Genomic DNA, 19,425 nt, shown 5'->3' on the forward strand with positions numbered 1-19,425 from the left:
AATGAGTTTAGCAAAGTCGCAGGTTATAAGATCAATGCGCAAAAATCAGTAGCATTTCTATACACCAATAATGAGCAAGATCAGGAGGAAATCAAGAAACAAATACCATTCACAATAGTAAATAAAAAAATCAAATACTTAGGAATAAATTTAACTAAAGAGGTAAAAAACTTATACATCAAGAACTATACAAGATTGTTCAAGGAAATCAAAGAAGACCTAAATAAATGGAAGAATATTCCCTGTTCATGGATAGGAAGACTGAATATTATTAAGATGTCTATCCTACCAAAACTGATCTACACATTCAATGCAATCCCAATAAAAATCAACACAGCCTTCTTTAAGGAACTAGAAAAACTAACTATGAAATTTATTTGGAATAAAAAGAGGCCCCGAATAGCCAAAGACATATTGAAAAAGAAAAACGAAATAGGAGGAATCACACTTCCTGACTTCAAAACATACTACAAAGCTACAGTAGTGAAAACAGCATGGTACTGGCATAAGGAGAGACACACAGACCAATGGAATCGAATTGAAAGTTCAGATATAGAACCTCATGTATATAGCCATATAATATTCGATAAAGCCACCAAACCCTCTCAACTGGGAGAGAATGGCCTATTCAACAAATGGTGCCTGGAGAACTGGATAGCCATATGTAGAAGAATGAAAGAGGATTACCATCTCACACCTTATACAAAGATCAACTCTAGATGGATCAAAGACCTAAATATAAGAGCCAAGACCATAAAGACCTTAGAAAGCAGTGTAGGGAAACATCTACAGGACCTTGTAATAGGAAATGGCTTCATGAATATCACACCAAAAGCACGAGCAGCAAAAGAACAAATAGATAAATGGGACTACCTCAAAATTAAAGCCTTCTGCACCTCAAAGGAGTTTGTCAAGAAAGTAAAAAGGGAACCCACACAATGGGAGAAAATATTTGGCAACCATATATCTGATAAGAGACTTATAACTTGCATATATAAAGAACTCATATATCTCGAAAACAAAAAGATAAACAACCCATTTAAAAAATGGGAAAAAGATTTAAACAGACACTTCTCCAAAGAAGAAATACAAATGGCTAAAAAGCACATGAAAAAATGCTCCAAATCCCTAGCTATCAGGGAAATGCAAATCAAAACTACAATGAGATACCATCTTACTCCCATAAGATTGGCAGCCATGATAAAAACAGTAGAATACAAATGCTGGAGAGGATGTGAAGAAAGGGGAACACTCATCCATTGCTGGTGGGAATGCAGAAGGATCCAACCATTCTGGAGGTCAGTTTGGCAGTTTCTCAAAAAATTATCCATAGATTTGCCATATGACCCAGCAATACCACTGCTGGGTATATACCCATCAGATCTTAAAACAAGGACACAAACCGATATATGTACACCAATGTTCATAGCAGCATTGTTCATCATCGCCAAAAGTTGGAATCAATCCAAAAGTCCATCAGCAGATGAGTGGATCAATAAAATGTGGTATATACACACAATGGAATACTACTCAGCTGTAAGAACCAATACACTACAATCGCACGTGATAACATGGATGAACCTTGAGAATCTTATGTTAAGTGAAGCAACCCAGTCATTGAAGGACAAATACTATATGACCTCAATGATATGAAATAAGTTAACTGCCTCAGAGAGCTAGAGTCTGGAAAAGTGGCTTACTGGAAATCGGGGGGTGGAGGATGGATGTGAGTTAATATCTGTAGGGGTGGAATCTGTGATAAGCCGGGGGTAAGTATGAGCACAAAGAAGGGACAAAATGGGGGCAAGGGGTTACCTTTGGGTGGGGTTTTCTGGGTTTGAGGGGGGCTGGGGATGGGAAGAGGGGTAATATGGTCCAAGAAATAGGTGGGAGGGAGGGGCAACATACAAACATGGGAGAGTGCCAGAAGTTCGTTGAGAACTAAATGTTGAGTAAAACGTATCAAAGTATAAATAGGAGGGTCACCTGGTTAGGACACTCAGGGGGTATGGTCTGATGCGGGACGGACTCCGGAGGGAATAGCTGAAGGCTCATTTTGCCAAGGTGGGTTCTACCATTGGGTGGGGTGGACCCATATCCTGGGGAAGACTAATGCCGTCGAATAGAGAGAACTGTATCTCTCGTGAGAAAGGACGGCTCCCAGGGCATTAGATTGGCAGGCGTTGTGGGCCCTAAGGGGAGGGGAAAATGGACGTGCAATGGATAGAACAAAGGTAAATAAGGGGGCAAAAGAGGAGTTATGTGAGAGTACACGAGGATGAATATAAAACAGCTAATATTACACCAAAAACATATAGGGGACGACAGACTAATAATGAAAACCATAAGACAAAACATAGGATAACTAAAAAACTTAGAAAACTGTACAACCTAAAGTATGGACCACATAGTAAGCACAAATGTTATCTTGTTTGAAAACTATAGTTTCGGAATCTGTACATCAGTTTCAGGAAATATGATATGAATAAGTTAAAAGATTATTGCTGTGGAAGGGAAAAGGTTTTATGGTGGATCTGGGGAAATACTGTATATTGTATATATGAATTTTGGTGATCTAAGACTCTTCTGAAGCTGACATTATGTTGGGATTCACTTTACGGGAAGTTTTGGATCACAGAGTGGTTCAACAATGGCAGCGGAGGAATACTGATATGGGATGTTATTGACAGGATATATATGGTTGACAGGGAGTTATACAGGGCATATGCCCAGGGTATATGGTAATGTCTATATATACTCATAGTGGAAACAATTAAAAACAACAGCTGGGGGGGTACTGGACTCCTGGCCGGGGGGTCACTGTTGTGGGCCCTGGGAGAGCAGCGGCAATCCTCCAGGTGCAACGGCAAGAAACAGGAAGGAAGGAGGGCCCAACAGTGGGCTCTTGATACTAATGGCTACACTTTTGAGCCTATGCACCTGCAATAAGAACAAGGCCTAGAGTAGCATTGTGCCTGGGGGTTTCCTCCTGACAGCCTTCATGTTACTCAAATGTGGCCACTCTCACAGCCAAACAGCGTGTAGATGTGATGCATTCCCCCCAGCGTGGGACACGACACCCGGGGATGAGCCTCCCTGGCACCGAGGGATCACTACCACATACCAGCTGAAGAAGCAACTAGAAAATGACCTTGAATTAAAGATTCAATGCGGAACAGCAGAATATACCTGTCTACATATAATAACATGACTTCGGGAAGCGGTTTGACCTAATGTAAGGGGGAAATGGAAAGGAGAAGTGAGATTATAAGGCTGTGAGTCTCTAAAAAAGAGTCTGGAGGTTGTCAGAAGGAATACCCCTATGTACAACTGAACAGAGTCTAAGAGACAGATAAAGTAGATACAACCCCAGGTATTGGTTCTTTTGAGGGATAAAGAGACCCACGGGTTCTATGGTCATGGCAGAAGGGGTTCACTGCCATGACAGATGGCCCTTCTTTGGAGCTGGTGTTTCTGCGTGATGGAAATGGACTCAGAGGGGATCTCTTTTCACAAGACTTGCATGCTACTTTATTGGAATTGTAGTTGGTGCTGGGTTTAAGATATATGTAGGGGATTTGAATCTCTGGACTGATAATATGACACCCAGGCCCAGAGCCTCAACAGCTTCAGCTCCTACACTTTGACTTATTGGACTTACTCCACTCAGCTAACATGGAGTTGAAGAAGGTCAACCACCACAACATGGAGCCTAGAGTGTCTACAACTAGAAGCGGGAAGAGTGCATCCAGTACCCATGTGGAATCTAAGCCCTCACTTGACATAGGTGTGCAATGGACACAACCAATCCAATGTCCACAGAGGAAATGTGAAATGGGTGTGGGAACGGTAGCCATGGGGGCTGCTGGGTGTGGGGAATGGGAGGAAGAGATGAGATGTGGAGGCGTTTTCGGGACGTGGAGTTGTCCTGGATAGTGCTTCACGGACAATTACGGGACACTGTAGATCCCCCCAGGGCCCACTGGATGGAACGTGAGAGAGTCTGGGCTATGATGTGGACCATTGACTATGGGGTGCAGTGATGCTCAGAGATGAACTTACCAGGTGCAATGGATGTATCACGATGATGGGAGAGAGTGTTGCTGTGGGGGGAGTGGGGGGCGGGGGTGGTGGGGTTGAATGGGACCTCATATTTTTTTTTAATGTAATTAAAAAATAATAATAATAAATAAATATTTAAAAAAATAAAAAAAAATAAAAATAAAATAAAAAATAAAAAGGAAAAGGAAGAATGGAAAACACCCACCAGTCACTGGTTCAAAGCTATTATCAAATCCTGTTGGGCAAGAATAACAAATACTCCCTTCCCTGGCAGTGCAGTAGCTACTGGCTTTGCTCTCTGGGAACAACTCCACTGTCCACTGTCCACAAAGAAGACAGGTTTGTCTTCTGGGAGGTTATTCCTTGTCCGTTTTCCTCCATGGACACATCCAAAGTGGACAATGGAAACTATGCCCTTTTGAAGGGTTCATAGCTTTCAGAGCCTGTTTTCTCTGGTGCCTATTTGGGGACCTAATAGCCGCTTTAGGAAAGAAAACAATCACAGGCTTTTGCAGGCCATACTTGTGGTTTCTTTGGCAATAAAATTCCAGCAAAAAGTTAGGCTTCTAATCCATTTGCATCCAGTCAGTACCATATGGAAGCAACCGTTGTCAAAGCTGTTTTCTAAGCATGGTTTGTATACTGGAAAATTATGTTTTATAACTTACTATCTTCAGATTCTGCCCCTTTTTTCTGGAAAGCAATTAAATTGCTAGTATATCTGAATGATCCTTTCATCTTAGTCTGTTTCGATTTTGCCTTTAGTCCTAGGGAATGGCCCTTACTCTAGGGCATGGCCCTTATTCCTAACTATAGATTGGTTGAAATCCTTACATCTCCCAACACTGTGCAACCTCTGGCATTGCCATTCCACTTTCAGCCCCACGGCAGCCACTTTCCTCTAGGCTTCATGGTATTATTCCAGCACATGCTCAGTCAAGTCCTCAGCCAATAGTCAAAGAGGAACCCCTTAGGCAGACTTCTGGCATCCCTCCACCCACCCCACCCCCCATGCAGCTCTTACTTCTCTGTAACCTTACCTTGCAAACTCCAGCAGATTCAGCACCTCTAAACTCAAATCTGCCTCTTCAACTCAGCAAGATTGCTATATTCTGCATAAGCACCATCTGTCTCTCTGTGCTGTGACCCAAAATGTGCTCCCAGGAAGAATGTCAGAGCCAATATGGGATTCACCTCATATGTTTTCCTTCCCTTAAGGATCACAGTCTGGTGCTGCCTATAAACAGTTGCCTCATAGTTTTCTGCAAGTTTTATAGCTGTTCATTATTGTGGTGGTAGTATAAATCTGATATCAGTTACTCCACAATGCTAAAAACAGAAATCTCTTCCTTCTTGTTTAGAGAATTTTATTTGACTATATGGTTTTCCTGGATACTGGCCAATGGGATACGAGCAGAAGCATAAGAGCGTGCCTCTGTTTTCTTTGTTTTCTCTTCCTGTTGGTTGGAATGTTATGGCTGTGATTACTAGATGCCCACCAAAATCCATTCTCCATAACTAAAAAGAAAGAAAAAAGTATTTGAAGAAATAATGGCCACAATTTTCCAAAATTTAGTGAAAACATCAACCTACACTCCTCTCGGTATGAAGCAGAGTGGGCATTATCATCCCAAAAGCCTTTTTATCCCTATCCTAATTTTTAAAAAGACACCTGACTTCTTAAAGCAAAAATAATAACACTGAATTATGGGGATTATCAATATGTTGAAGCAAAATATATGAGAAAATAGCACAAAGGATGTGGGAATAAATGGAATTATAATGTTGTAAGGGTCCTACATTTTACAGGAAGTGGTACAACTTTAACTATAGTTAGACTGTGATCAATTATGGATGCCTACTGTAATTTCTATGCAGACTCTAAAAAATTACACCAAAAATAAAAGCAAAAAAAAAAAAAAAAAAAAAGACACCCCAAAACAATGCAGTTAGAGAAATAATTTTAAAAATATTTTATTAACCCAGAAGAAGGCAGAAAAAGAGGAACAAAGGAACAAAAATGGATAGGACAAAAAGAAAAACATAGGTGGTAAGTTAAAACCCAACTAGATAAAATAGTATATTAAATGTAAGGGACTGAAAAACTCAATTAAAAGGCAGAGACTTTAGGCTAGATTTTTAAAAATCAAGAGCCAGTTATATGCTATCTTCAAGAGGTAAACTTTAAAGACAAAGACACAGGTTGAAATTAAAGGGAGGAAAAAGATATATCATGTATACATTAAATATGAAAGTATAAAAAATCTAGTTGTGGAGTTTGAGGTTATTTTATGAATCCCAAAAAGAGAAAGATTGTGTTTGTAAACTAATCTGTTCCTCTGGGTGTGTATCCTTTGACTGTATTCAATTTAGCTGAGGGGCCTTTGATTAGATTGCCTGTTAAGATTAGAGCTCTTTGCTGCCCCACACACAGTGCTGATGCACACAAAGAGTGCTGTGCCATCAGGGGTGTCCCCCGCGTAGGGGAGCCCCATGCACAAGGAGTGCACCCTGTAAAGAGAGCCGCCCAGCGCAAAAAAAAGTGTAACCTGTCCAGGAATGACACTGCATACACAGTGAACTGATGCAGTAAGAGGACGCAACAAAAACGAGACACAGATTCTGGGTGCCGCTGAAAAGAATACAAGCAAACACAGAAGAACATACAGCAAATGGACACAAGAGCAGACAAGTGGGGGGCGGGGCGAGGAGGAGAGAAATAAATAAAAAATGAATCTTAAAAAAAAAATTAGAGCTCTTTGTTTCTACTATGTCAGTAAGGTGTGACTCAGGTTGAGTCCCTACCCCCCTTGCTGGGTCTGATATAAATGGACATTCACTCGAGAAGATACACTGAAGAGCGAGCTCTGTCATTTTGATCCTGCCATGTGACAGAAAGGAGAAGGCTTAAACAACTAAAGCCCTGAGGAGAGGTGAACCATTTTGCCTGATATCTTACAGCTGAAACTGGGAAGAGACTGATATAGGTGGCCTGGAAAGAAACAAGCCCTATGCCGGGAGAGAGAGGACTTCATTTAAACACAGAGCCTCAAGAGGAAGAGGAAGCCCAGAGGGTAAGGCAAGGACCAGCCAGAGATCAGTGACCATCTTGCTTCAACACATGGCAGCTGATATTGGTGAGAAAGCAGCTTTAGTTGGACTTTTTATGGTCGTGTAACTGTAAGCTTTAATTCCAAATAAATACCCTTTATAAGTGCTGACAGATTTTTGGTACTTTGCACCAGCAGCCCTTTGGCAGCCTACTACACTTGTGTTCTTATTTTAATATCAAAGAATCAGGGGGGAAAGGAATATTTCATAATGATAAAAGAGTCAATTCATCAGGAAGACATAACCATCATAAATATGTCTATACTAAATAACATAACTTCAAAATACATAGAGCAAAAATGAGTAGAACTAAAGGGAGAAACAGACAAATTCACAATGACAGTTGGAGATTTTAATATCCTTATTTCAGTAATTGATAGAATAACTAGACAAAAAAGTTATCAAGCATATAGATTTGAACAATATTATCAACTAAATGATCTAATTGACATTTATAAAGTCCTATACCCAACAACTGCAGGATACACATTCTTTTCAAGAGCCCACAGAATGTTCAGCAGAGTAGAACACATGCTGGAGCATAACATAACTCTTAATAAATTTCAGAAGATTAAAAGTTTACACAGTATGTTCTCTGACAATCTTAAATTAGAAATCAATAATAAGATTGCTAGAATATCCCCAAATATTTGGAAATTAAGCAATGCACTTCTAAATAATTATAGGTCACAGAAGAAATTGCAAGAAAAATTAGAAATTAAGGCTAAGTGATAATGAAGATATAAAATATCAAAACTTGCAAGTGCCCACACAGTGAACCAAGTGCCCACGCAGTGAGCCAATGCCCATGCAAGTGAGTCACTCAGCAAGATGATGATGCAACAAAAGACGAAGGGGAGAGTGAAGGCAAGGCGCAACAGAAACCAGGAACCGAGGTGGTGCAAATGACAGGGAACCTCTCTCCATACCAGGTTCGAATCCCAGTGACTCCTAAAGCAGAAAAATGAGAAGACAAAAAGAAAAATAGACACAGAATATCACACAGTCGGGAAGCAGACTTGGCCCAATGGTTAGGGCGTCTGCCTACCACATGGGAGGTCCGTGGTTCTAACCCCAGGCCTCCTTGACCCATGTGGAGCTGGCCCATGTGCAGTGCTGATGCACACAAGGAGTACTGTGCCATGCAGGGGTGTCCCCCACGTAGGGGAGCCCCGCACGCAGGGAGTGCACCCTGTGAGGAGAGCTGCCCAGTGCGAAAGAAAGTGCAGCCTACCCAAGAATGGCGCTGCACACATGGAGAGCTGACATTGCAAGATGATGCAACAAAAAGAAACACTGATTCCTGGTGCCACTGATAAGGATAGAAGCGGTCACAGAAGAACACACAGGGAAGGACACAGAGAGCAGACAACCAGGGGTGGGGAGGGGAGAGAAATTTAAAAAATAAATCTTTAAAAAAAAAAAGATCACACAGTGAATGGACACAGCAAAAAAACAGCAGGGCAGGGGTAAGGGGGAGGGGAGGAAGGGGGAAAAACAAAACAAAACAAAAACCCTGCATCTTAAAAAAATTTTTTTTATAAGATGCAGGTAAAGTAGCACTCAGAGGAAAGTATCTAGGATTAAATGCTTGTATCAGAAAAGAAACAAGGGTTTAAAATCAATGACTTAAATTTCTACCTCAAGAAGCAAGAGATACATGAATAAATTAAACTCAAAGTAAGTAGAAGGAAGGAAATAATAAAGATAAAGACCAAGAACAATGAAGTAGTCAACAGTAAAACCATAGAAAAAAATTTTTAACCTATTATCTTTTTTACATATTTTTAATTTATTTCTCTCCCCTTCCCTGCCCCCCCCCATTGTCTGCTCTCTGTGTCTGTTTGCTGTGTGTTCTTCTGTGTTTGCTTGTATTCTTGTCAGCGGCACCCGGAATCTGTGTCGCCGTTTGTTGCGTCATCTTGCTGTGTCATCTCTCTGTGTGTGCGCCGTGCCTGGGCAGGCTGCATTTTCTTTGGGCTGGGCGGCTCTCCATATGGGGTGCACACCTTGCGCGTGGGGTTCCCTTATAGGGGGGACACCCCTGCGCAGCATGGCACTCCTTGCGCGCATCAGCACTGCGCGTGGGCCAGCTTATCACACAGGTCAGGAACACCTGGGTTTGAACCTTGGACCTCCATGTGGTAGGCAGATGCCCTATCCATTGGGTCAAATCTGCTTTCCCCATGGAGAAAATGAACAGTCATAGAAGACTGATCAAGAAGATAGGAAAATACAAATTACCTGTATCAGGAACAAAAGAGATAAAGTCAGTATTGATCCTTAGACCTTAAAATTAAAAAAAAAAAAATATATATATATATATATATATATATATATATATAAGATTATGAGCAATCATGTACCAATAAATCCAACAACTTTGATGAACAAATTCCTTGAAAAACACAACTTATTAAAACTGACTCAAGAATAGAAATGTTAAGTATCCCTATAACTATTAAATGAATTGAGTTTGTAATAATAAATTTTAAAAATGTCCCACAAAGAGAATACAGGCTGAGGTAGTATAGTGGTTTGAAGCTATATGTACCCCAGGAAAAAACATGTTTTTAAATTTAATCTATTAGCCTCAAAACCAAAAGCTAATACACTTTTTGTTTATGTATAGTTCATATATGAATGATATACTTCAATAAGATATTTTTAATGAAAAGGAAAATGAAAACTAATAAGTTCCCATTGTTTAAGCCAACCCATTTCATGATACTTGCACAAACAGCCTAGAAAGCTAAAAGAGATAGTTTCATGAGTAAATTCTATCAAACATTTAAAGAAAAGGAAAGAGCAGCAAGATCACATTGTGGAAGAGCATGTAGGTGAGAAATATTTTTGTAAACATATCTGGAGATTATAATTTGCCAAAGTGACACTAGAATAGGTAAAGATCTCTTGGGACACACAAAGCAAAAACCATAAAAGAAAAAATAAATTTGATTTCATCGAAATTAAAAACCATATACTCCTTGTATTAGCCAAAGGGGTTGCTGATGCAAAATACCAGAAACTGGTTGGTTTTTATAAAGGGTATTTATTTGGGGTAGGAGCTTACAGATACCAGGCCATAAGGCATAAGTTACTTCCCTCACCAAAGTCTATTTGGAGCAAGATGGCTGCCGACGTCTGTGAGGGTTCAGGCTTCCTGGGTTCCTACTTCCTGGGGCTTGCTTTACTCTGGCTTCAACGTTCCTTACTTCCTGGGACTGGTTTCTCTTTCCTCTGTGTGCTAACTTCCCAGGGCTCCAGTTTAATTCTTCAGCATCAAACTCCAAAATCAAAACTCCAACATTAAAAGCCCTCAACTCATGCCTTTTATCTGTGAATCCCCACCCACCAAGGGGTGGGGACTCAACGCCCTAATCATACTCAATCATGCCCAGGTACAGATCAGATTATAAGCATAATCCAATATTTCTTTTTGGAATTCATCAAAAGACACCATTAAGCAAACTGCTGCATTCATCAAAAGACACCATTAAGAAAATGAAAAATCAAGACTCAAACTGGGAAGTTATTTTCAGTACACATATGACAAAGAACTTGTGTCCATCATATTAAAAAAAACTATCAATCAATAATAAAAGACAACCTAAGTAAAAATGAAGAGAAACTTTACAAAAGAAATATGCAAATGGCCAATAAGCAATTAGAAAGTGCTCAACATTTTTAGTCATCAGAGAAATGCAAATTCAAACCACAATTAGATATCACTTCACAAACATCAGTAAGGCTAAAATGAAAAAGACTGAAAATTCTAAATGCTAACAGGGATGTAGGGCAACTAGAACTCTCATGCATTGCTGGTGGCTGTGTAAAACGAAACAACCACTTAGGAAAAATTTTTTGCAGTTTTTTATATAAGGATAAACATACCTAACTATGCTGCAAGGTGGTAGGTGAAATAGTAGCCACCCAAAGATGTCCACATCCTAATACCTAGAACATGTAACTATGTTACCTTACCTGGCAAAGGGACTTTGCAGATGTAATTAGGCCAAAGATCTGTGAAATTATCCCAGATTATTTGGGCCGGCTCGATGTTATCACAAGTGTCCTTAAAAATGAAAGAGAAGGGCAGAGGAGTAAGTCAGAGAGATGCAATGAGAAGGCCTTGACCTGCTGGTGAAGGCTTTGAAGATGGAGGGGTCTACAAGCCAAGGCATGTGTATGGCCTCCAGGAGCTGGAAAAGGCAAGGAAACGGATTTGCCCCTAGAACCTCTAGAAAGGAATACAGCCCTTGATTTTAGCCCAGTGAGACCTGGGTCAGACTTCTGGTCTACAGAAGTGTTTGTGGTAATTTGCTACAACAGCAATAGAAAACTAGTATACTCAGGAATTCTTCTACGTATTTACCCAAGATAAATGAAATTTTAAAACCTCAGGAAGATATGAACGTGAATGTTCACAGCACTTTTGTCCCTTTATTTTCTTTTAAATGTTATATTAAAAAAATGAGGTCTCTATATACCCCCCAACCCCTACCCCACTCCTCCCACATCAGCAACCTCTTCCATCATCGTGGCACATTCACTATACCTGGTGAATACATTTCGTTTTGTTTTTCTTCCCCCCCCCTTTCCTCTTTATTTTTTCTTCTTTATTTTCTTTTAATGTTACATTAAAAAAATATGAGGTCCCCATATACCCTCCCACCCCTCACCCCACTCCTTCACAACCTCTTCCATCATCGTGGCACATTCCCTGCACCTGTGTTCACAGCACTTTTAATCACAATAAGTCAAAACTAGAAATGACCAAAATGTCCATTAATAGGACAATGTATCAACAAATTGTGGGATATTTATACAGTGTGAATACTACTTAGCAATTTAAAAACTGGAATTACTTATCTATGCAACAGTATGCATGAGTCCCAAAAACATGTTGAGTGACAGAAAGCAGACGCAAATAAGTATGAATTCATGGTTCCATTCATATGACATTCAGAAATAGGCAAAACTAATTTACAGTGATAGAAATTGGAATGGTGGTTACTTACGAGGGTTGGGCACAAGAGAATTTTCTGAGGTGATGGAGATAGTCCACATTTGGAAGATTGTATTATTCACCCAAAGGGGTACAAAGTACCAGCAAACCATTGGCTTTTATAAAGAGTATTTATTTGGGGTAGAACCTTACAGTCACAAGGTCCTGAAGAGTCTAACTCAAAGTACCATAAGAGGTATTTCCTCGCCCAAAGTCTGTTGCCACGTGTTGAAGCAAGATGGCAGGTGATGTCTGCAAGGGTTCAGCCTGCCTTCGTCCTCTCAGCTGTAGGCTGGCATAAGGTTCGTCTCCCCCCCAGGGCTCGTTTCTTTATGGGCTTATCTTCTCTGGTCTCTTCACAAGGTCAGCTGTGGACTATCAGGCTCATCTCTCTTCTTGGGCCCTCTGCCTTGTCTAATGAGCTCTCTCTCTTCCTCTTTCTTCTTCTGTGTGTGTTGTGAGAGTCTGTTTTATTGCCCACTGAGGGGCCAGGGACTCAATGTTGAGTCACACTCTAATGATGTGGTTGAATCAAAGCCCTAATCTTAACGTAATTTAATCAAGTGTCTCAGCTGAATCTAATACAATCAAAGGGTTATTACATCCAAAGAAGTAGACCAGTTTACAAACATAAGCTCTCTTTTTGGAATTCATAAATAATATCAAACTGCCACAAATAGTGTGTGCATTATATAGGTGCAAACATTCATCAAAACCTTTTGTGTTGTACACTTAGGATCTTTGCATTCCTTTGTACATAGATTTTCTTCAGGTATAAAACAAAGCAGGTAAGAACAACTACTAGGGGTAAAACACACAGTCTCTGGCCTATCATTTATATATACTATATATCTTTCAGTTAATGTAAGGGGAAAACTCCTTTGTGCATGTTTAATGTTTTCAGCTGTAATTGATAAATCCCAACAGCCCACTGTCAACTCAAAAAATATTTCTCAATCACATGAAGTCCAAAGTGAATGATCAACAGACAGTTCTCCAAGTGGTGATTTAAGAATCTATCTTGGGGAGGGGATGTGGCTCAAGCAGTTGAGTGCCTGCTTCCCACATGGGAGGTCCCAGGTTTGGTCTCTGGTGCCTCCTAAAAACCAAAAACTAACAACAAACAAACAAGTGAAGAAACCAACTCAGGGTAGCTGATGTGGCTCAGTGATTGAGCTCAGGTTTCCCACCTAATTTCGGCCCCAGTACCACACACACACACACACACACACACACACACGCACGCACGCACAAAAGAATCCCTTTGTGGGGGAGTGGGTGCAACTCAGTGGTTGAGTGCTTGCCTCACATGTATGATGTCCTGGAAAAAAGACTCTATCTGGGACTCAGTCATCTTTATTATGTGGCTATACCTAATTGAAAGGGAGGCTGGGAGTTGTATTTCTAGCTAGGAACCCAAGAAGAAGGCAAAAAAGATTTGATGAGTTGGCAGCCTCTGCCATTCTATTTCATTAAACTCTCCTCATATTAGCCAAAATATACTAAATATTTACATTTCAGCAACTGTTCTAATAACTTTATATTTAATCTGCGACAACTCTTGAAGTTCATACTTGTTTACTTCCCATTTTACAAGTGAGGAAACTGAGGCATAGAGAAATTGAGTTGTCTAAGTCATACATACAGCTTATAAGTAGTGGAACCTGGATTTGAACTAGGCAGTCTAACCCCAAAGAAGGTGACCTTAACCGCTATCTTATTCTGCATCCATTTATTTATTTATAAAGATTTATTTTTTATTTATTTCTCTCCCCTTCTGGCCCCCCTGGTTGTCTGCTCTCTGTGTCCATTTGCTGTGTGTTCTGTGTCCGCTTGTATTCTTGTCAGCGGCACCCAGAATCTGTCTCTTTTTGTTGAGTCATCTTACTGCGTCAGCTCTCCGTGTGTGCAGTGCCACTCTGGGCAGGCTGCACTTCTTTTGCGCTGGGTGGCTCTACTTATGGGGCACACTCCTTGAGCATGGGGCTCCCCTATGCGGGGGACATCCCTCTGTGGCTGGACACTCCTTGCGCACATCAGCGTTGTGCGTGGGCCAGCTCATCACACGGGTCAGGAGGCCCTGGGTTTGAACCTTGGACCTCCCATGTGGTAGGCAATGCTCTGTTGAGCCAAATCCACTTCCCTCTGCTACCATTTAAAGATTGCTTAGTACTTCAATGTTTGGATGAACCAAATATTACTTAATCGCTTTCATATTGTTAAAGATTTACAGTATAGTTTGGGGACTCTGCAAATAATGCAGAGATAAGACTCTGATCATCTTAAAGGGTTTTTTAAGTGGATTTTTTAATGGATTGATTCCACAGCATTGATTTTTTTCTATTTTTTAAAGTTTGCTAAATTAGGCAGAAAAGATCCTATCTACTCTTTGAATTATGCACTGCATACAAATGACCTCATTATTAACAAGACATTCATCATTAGATGTTAAACGTTTGGCTCAGCTGTCTCAGTTTGAAAATTATCGTCTACAAAATTTCAAGCTGCTTTTGCTGAGGTTTGAGACCTGAAGATACTTGACAGATTCCTCAAGAGCGCAAAAGAGCTGCAGAATTTTGCATTAGAGAGAATTTCATAGTTTATCTTGTTTTGTTCCTTACCTGATGAAGAAAGATAGTCTGAAAACAGCTGAACAGAAATAGAAATTTTATCAATCCCTTTTTTTTTTCCAACTTTACGAGTGTTTGCTCTTAAAGGGATTCTATGATAAATGCTCCAGTAAGTGAAAATTTAGTTTTTGAACAATTGGCCATTAAAACCAAGATGCAGAAAGGGACCAAACTGCAATCTGAGAAATTGGACCTCAGACTTGGAAGTAATTTGCTGTTACGAAAAAAAAAGTTAACATTTACTGAGTATGTACTGTGCATGGAACACTGTGCTCAGCAACTTTACATAGTTTGTCTCATTTAATCCTTGCAGCAAACCTACAGGGTATGTATATGTTGTTAATATCCCTGTTGTACCTTTCAGACCCCAGCTTGGAGAAGTGAAATAAAGCTGCATTCCTTTTAAAAGCAGAAAATCAGCCCCAACAACATGGCTCATAAAACATCATTAATATCTTCTGTCATTCTTTGTTTGGAGTGGGGATTCCACTGAGGCAGATAATTCCAAAAAAATAAAAGAAGAAAGAAAGTTAGCTAGTATGGTAAAAAAAAAAATAATTATTTTAAATTTAGCCTTTCTTGAAAGCTGAGAGCGGAGGATGGGCTCTATGATCTTGACTGATTGATTGACTGATTGGTGACCCTTCAAGAAGTAGAGACACACCCCAGGAAGACTATTGTAATTTCCCTCCTCTGTCACTTGCTCATTCTCTATTTCAAAGCCCTCCCACCAGGTGTCGGGCTGCCACTCGCCTTCCTTTCCTTCCTCCTCGCCGCTGCCCCCCCTGCCTCCCCCGCCCAGCTCTCCCTCCCTTCCTTAGTCCTTTCCGGCCATGGTCATTCGAGCCTCAACGCTGGGCATCGTCCTTGACCGTCTCAGAAGGGAGAGGCTGATTTCTAACAGGCTCCACCTGTTTAGATGGGCACTTCCTCCCCAGCTCCCAGCCTTATTCCAGGAGCACAACATCCTTTCCTCAAAGGAGCAGCGGCGGGTCCCGGGAGCCCCTGGGGGCAGAAGGCGGAGGCGGGTTCCGGCATCAGGAGCTGTGGTGTCTTTCTGGGGTTCCAGTGGGCACTGCGTGGTGCAGCCAGACACTGGATGTGAGTTTGGCTTTGGGGCAGCACCAATATTTGGGGCCCCATGGCCTCGCTTGTCTGCACCTTCACTGGGGCAGAGGAGGAAAGTCCAGGGAGAACAGGACGTGTGGGGGGCTGGTTACTCCCACCCACCCTGAAGGAGTTGCGCTGAGAAGCCCGGGCTCCCTTGTGAGGCCACTGGAGCATGAGCTGGGCGCCCAGGGCCGGCAGGAGGTCGACACAGGCTACCTGCCTCCCGGAGCTCCCCTAAGAGCAAAGGCGCACACCGGGTGCTTGCTCACACATGCACCATTCACGCAGAGAGGTAAGACAACCCAGGGGTGGTGAAGAACTCGCAAACCCCAGCCAAATGGTGACTGGCCCAGCACGTCAGCACTTCGCTGGTGGTGGCGGGTTTCTCTGGGGAGGCCTTGGGGCCGTGGTTCAGGTAGAGGAGTTACAGACCTGGATTTGCTGGGTCCTTAGCTGCCAAATGGCTTCACCTCTTTAAAACAGGGGTCTTACAGCGTTTTGTTTTGTTTTTGTTTCAGGATTGAAAGAGAGAATATGTGTGAAAGAGCCTGACACATAATAAATGCTCCATAAACATTCCAAGAGCCTGAAATCTGGCACATTTCGGGAGGCCCTGTGGTCTGCACAGGGGATCCATCTGGCCCAGCAGAGCTCCTGCTACAACACAAGGACCTGGTAACAGCAGTTGCCTCCTGGGAGGGGAAATGGTTGCAGGGGACAGGGGAGGGACAGATGCTTAATTTTTGAATTTTGTACTATATAACGTCTATTCCTTGTTTCAAACAATTTAAAAAATTTAAAAGTTTAGAAAAAGAATATACTATATTGTATTGGTATATTTAGTGTTCAAAGCACCCTCCTAGAGATGGTTTGAATGCAAGCTTCAGACCAGTTTTTTCTTTTTTTGAGGTACTGGGGACTGAACCCTGGACCTGGACCTCAGACTTAGGAAGCTGGCCCCCAGCCACCAAGCCACATTGGCTCCCCTGAGCTTGAGTTCTTATTTGTTTGCTTGTTGCTTGTTTTATTTTAGGAGGCACCGGGAACAGAACCCAGGACCTTCCCATGTGGGAAGCAGGCGCTCAGCTGTTTAAGCCACATCTGCTCCCCTTCAAAACAATTTTGAGAAGTGGATACCATCCTCATTTTATAAATGAAGAAACGGGATCCGAATGCTTAACTGTCTTAAAGACCTACAGCTGGTCAGAGCAGCGTCTGCCCCGAGCCCTGGCCTCCAAGCCCGGAGCCTCTAGCACAGGGGTTCTTTTTATTCCATGAACCCCTTTTTCCAGTCAGGTGAAAACCACAGGCCCCTTCCTAAGTCCTCACTATACTGTGTACTATTTAATAAATATATCACACCCACACCAACATGTCCCCACAAGAATGCTTTTTTGAATTTTCAATTCAAGTTCGTGGGCCCCCTGAGCTCTTTCCACAGTCCCCCTGCTTAAGAACTCTGCTCTAGCATGACAGTTACGAGGAGATGCCCGAGACTGCGTCCCAGGACTTCCACGGCCTGATTTGTGATCCTCTGTGAGTCTTGGGTCCTTTCACAAACTCAGTTTCCCTCTGTTTCTGCCCTGATGCTCCAGAAAGACCTGAGAAAACCCTGCTCCCGCCACGTTGGTCAGTTTGGCCCTCCTCGGTGATGGGGGGAGGGTAAAGCGGAGTTTAAGGAAGAGTGCCTGGCTCCTCGTGCCTGGCTCCTCGTGCCTGTCCCTGCGTCACCAGCCCCTGGAGCCCTCTCTGCTGCTTGGGCCCGTGCTCAGCCTGGGCCTGGCGTCAGTCAGCAGCTCCCTGGACATGCTGCTGTGCAGCCAGGGGTGGAGGCCCCCAGGTCAGGGGCTGCAGGCGGGCTGCCGGGCGGTGCTGAGACCCACTGGAGGTGACGGTCAAGAACGCCACCTTTGGGAAGCGGACTTGGCCAGTGGTTAGGGCGTCCGTCTACCACATGGGAGGTCCGCGGTTCGAACCCTGGGCCTCCGTGACCCGTGTGGAGCTGGCCCATGCGCAGTGCTGATGCGCGCAAGGAGTGCCCTGCCACGCAGGGGTGTCCCCCCCACGCGCAAGGAGTGCGCTCTGTAAGGAGAGCCGCCCAGCGCAAAAAAAAGCGCAGCCTGCCCAGGAATGGTGCCGCACACACGGAGAGCTGATGCAGCAAGATGACGCAACGAAAAGAAACACAGATTCCCGTGCCGCTGACAACAGCAGAAGCGGACAAAAACAAGAACACACAGCAAATGGACACAGAGAACAGACAACTGGGGGGTGGGGAGGCGAGGGGAGAGGAATAAATTTTTTAAAATGTCTTAAAAAAAAAACGCCACTTTTGTCTGCCTGCAGTGGTGTGCTGGTAAAGGTTTAACGAGGAGCTTGGTGAGGGAAAACGGGGTGCGGGCTGGCTCTGCAAACCACTGGTTAGAGTGTAGGTGCTTGATAAAAGCTTGAAAAGTGATAACTAAACTTATTTCTTTCTCCTTCAGTTTGGATGGAAAGTCAGTCACAGAGAAAGCCTGAGGCTTTTGCTTAGCACTATGAACCCAACTGTTAAGAGATTCAAATTGGAATCCATCTGACTAGGAAGGTCCTGGGTTCATGTCCAACCTAGTTAGCTAGCTGTGTGACCTTAAACAAGTCACCTGAGGTCTCTGAGCCTGAGTCTCTCTATGAAATAAGAATGATAATACCCACTTCTCAAGATTGTTTTGAGGCCTGAGTACAAAAATCTACTTGAGGGTGCTTTGAAACCCTTAAAACACAAACACAATATGATGAGTTCGTAAAAAAAGAAAATGTTTCCCCTCTCCATCCCCTTAATTCAACTCTAGTTAAGTTCCTTAACTTCTCTTGGACGTAGAAAGAGCCTTCTTCTCTCAGCCTGTCCTGGGTAGCAGTTGCTTCTCTCTTCCTCCCGCCCTAATTCCTGGAGTTTCCGTGACTCTGTAACTGAGAAAGGAGAAACACCCCTCTTCTCCACCTTAAACCCGTTTCTGCACATTTGCTGGGTCCTTCACAGCCAATGACGTGGCTTTTCAGCCAGCGCCCCCTGGCGGTGGCTCTTATGAGCCTCTGATTTCTCAGGCAGCCCTGGAAGGCTGGACATTCAGGAGAGGAGGTAGTTAAGCTGGCTTGTCAGCAGGAATCAAGCCGTTGGACCCATGCATAACCTTCATTTCTGAATTGTGACCACTGTCCCCATCATGCCAGCACCAGGGTGTCCAATGGCAGAGGTGGGCTATCAGTTGGCCAGGCCATTTTGTCTACTTGGCTGTTTTGTGCATTTTCCACGGTGGGGCTAACATGAGATACAAAGATCCTCACACTTTGACCACTCCCATATGTCCATCCATATCCTCTCCCCCAGACGTCCTTGTCCTGATATTCTAATTTTTTCCCTCCAGGACCCTGAGCAGTTAGCCAAGTCATTAGCCACTGCCCAGGAGTTGTATACATTTTAACTTCAGGATACTTCTCTTTCTGCACAAGGGGAGGACGAGGTGC

The 19,425-nt window shown here is 42.7% G+C and overlaps 1 long non-coding RNA gene across 1 annotated transcript; it reads left to right on the forward strand.

Annotated features, from left to right (window-relative positions):
* The first annotated feature begins 15,691 nt into the window (after window positions 1-15,691).
* Window positions 15,692-17,510, forward strand: LOC131278222 (uncharacterized). Its single transcript, XR_009185503.1, has 3 exons — window positions 15,692-16,213; window positions 16,440-16,596; window positions 16,955-17,510. It is a non-coding gene; the product is annotated as an uncharacterized lncRNA (long non-coding RNA).
* The last annotated feature ends 1,915 nt before the right edge of the window (window positions 17,511-19,425 follow it).

This window comes from Dasypus novemcinctus, chromosome 4 (assembly GCF_030445035.2).
Source record: "Dasypus novemcinctus isolate mDasNov1 chromosome 4, mDasNov1.1.hap2, whole genome shotgun sequence".
Classification (NCBI taxonomy): Eukaryota; Metazoa; Chordata; class Mammalia; order Cingulata; family Dasypodidae; genus Dasypus; species Dasypus novemcinctus.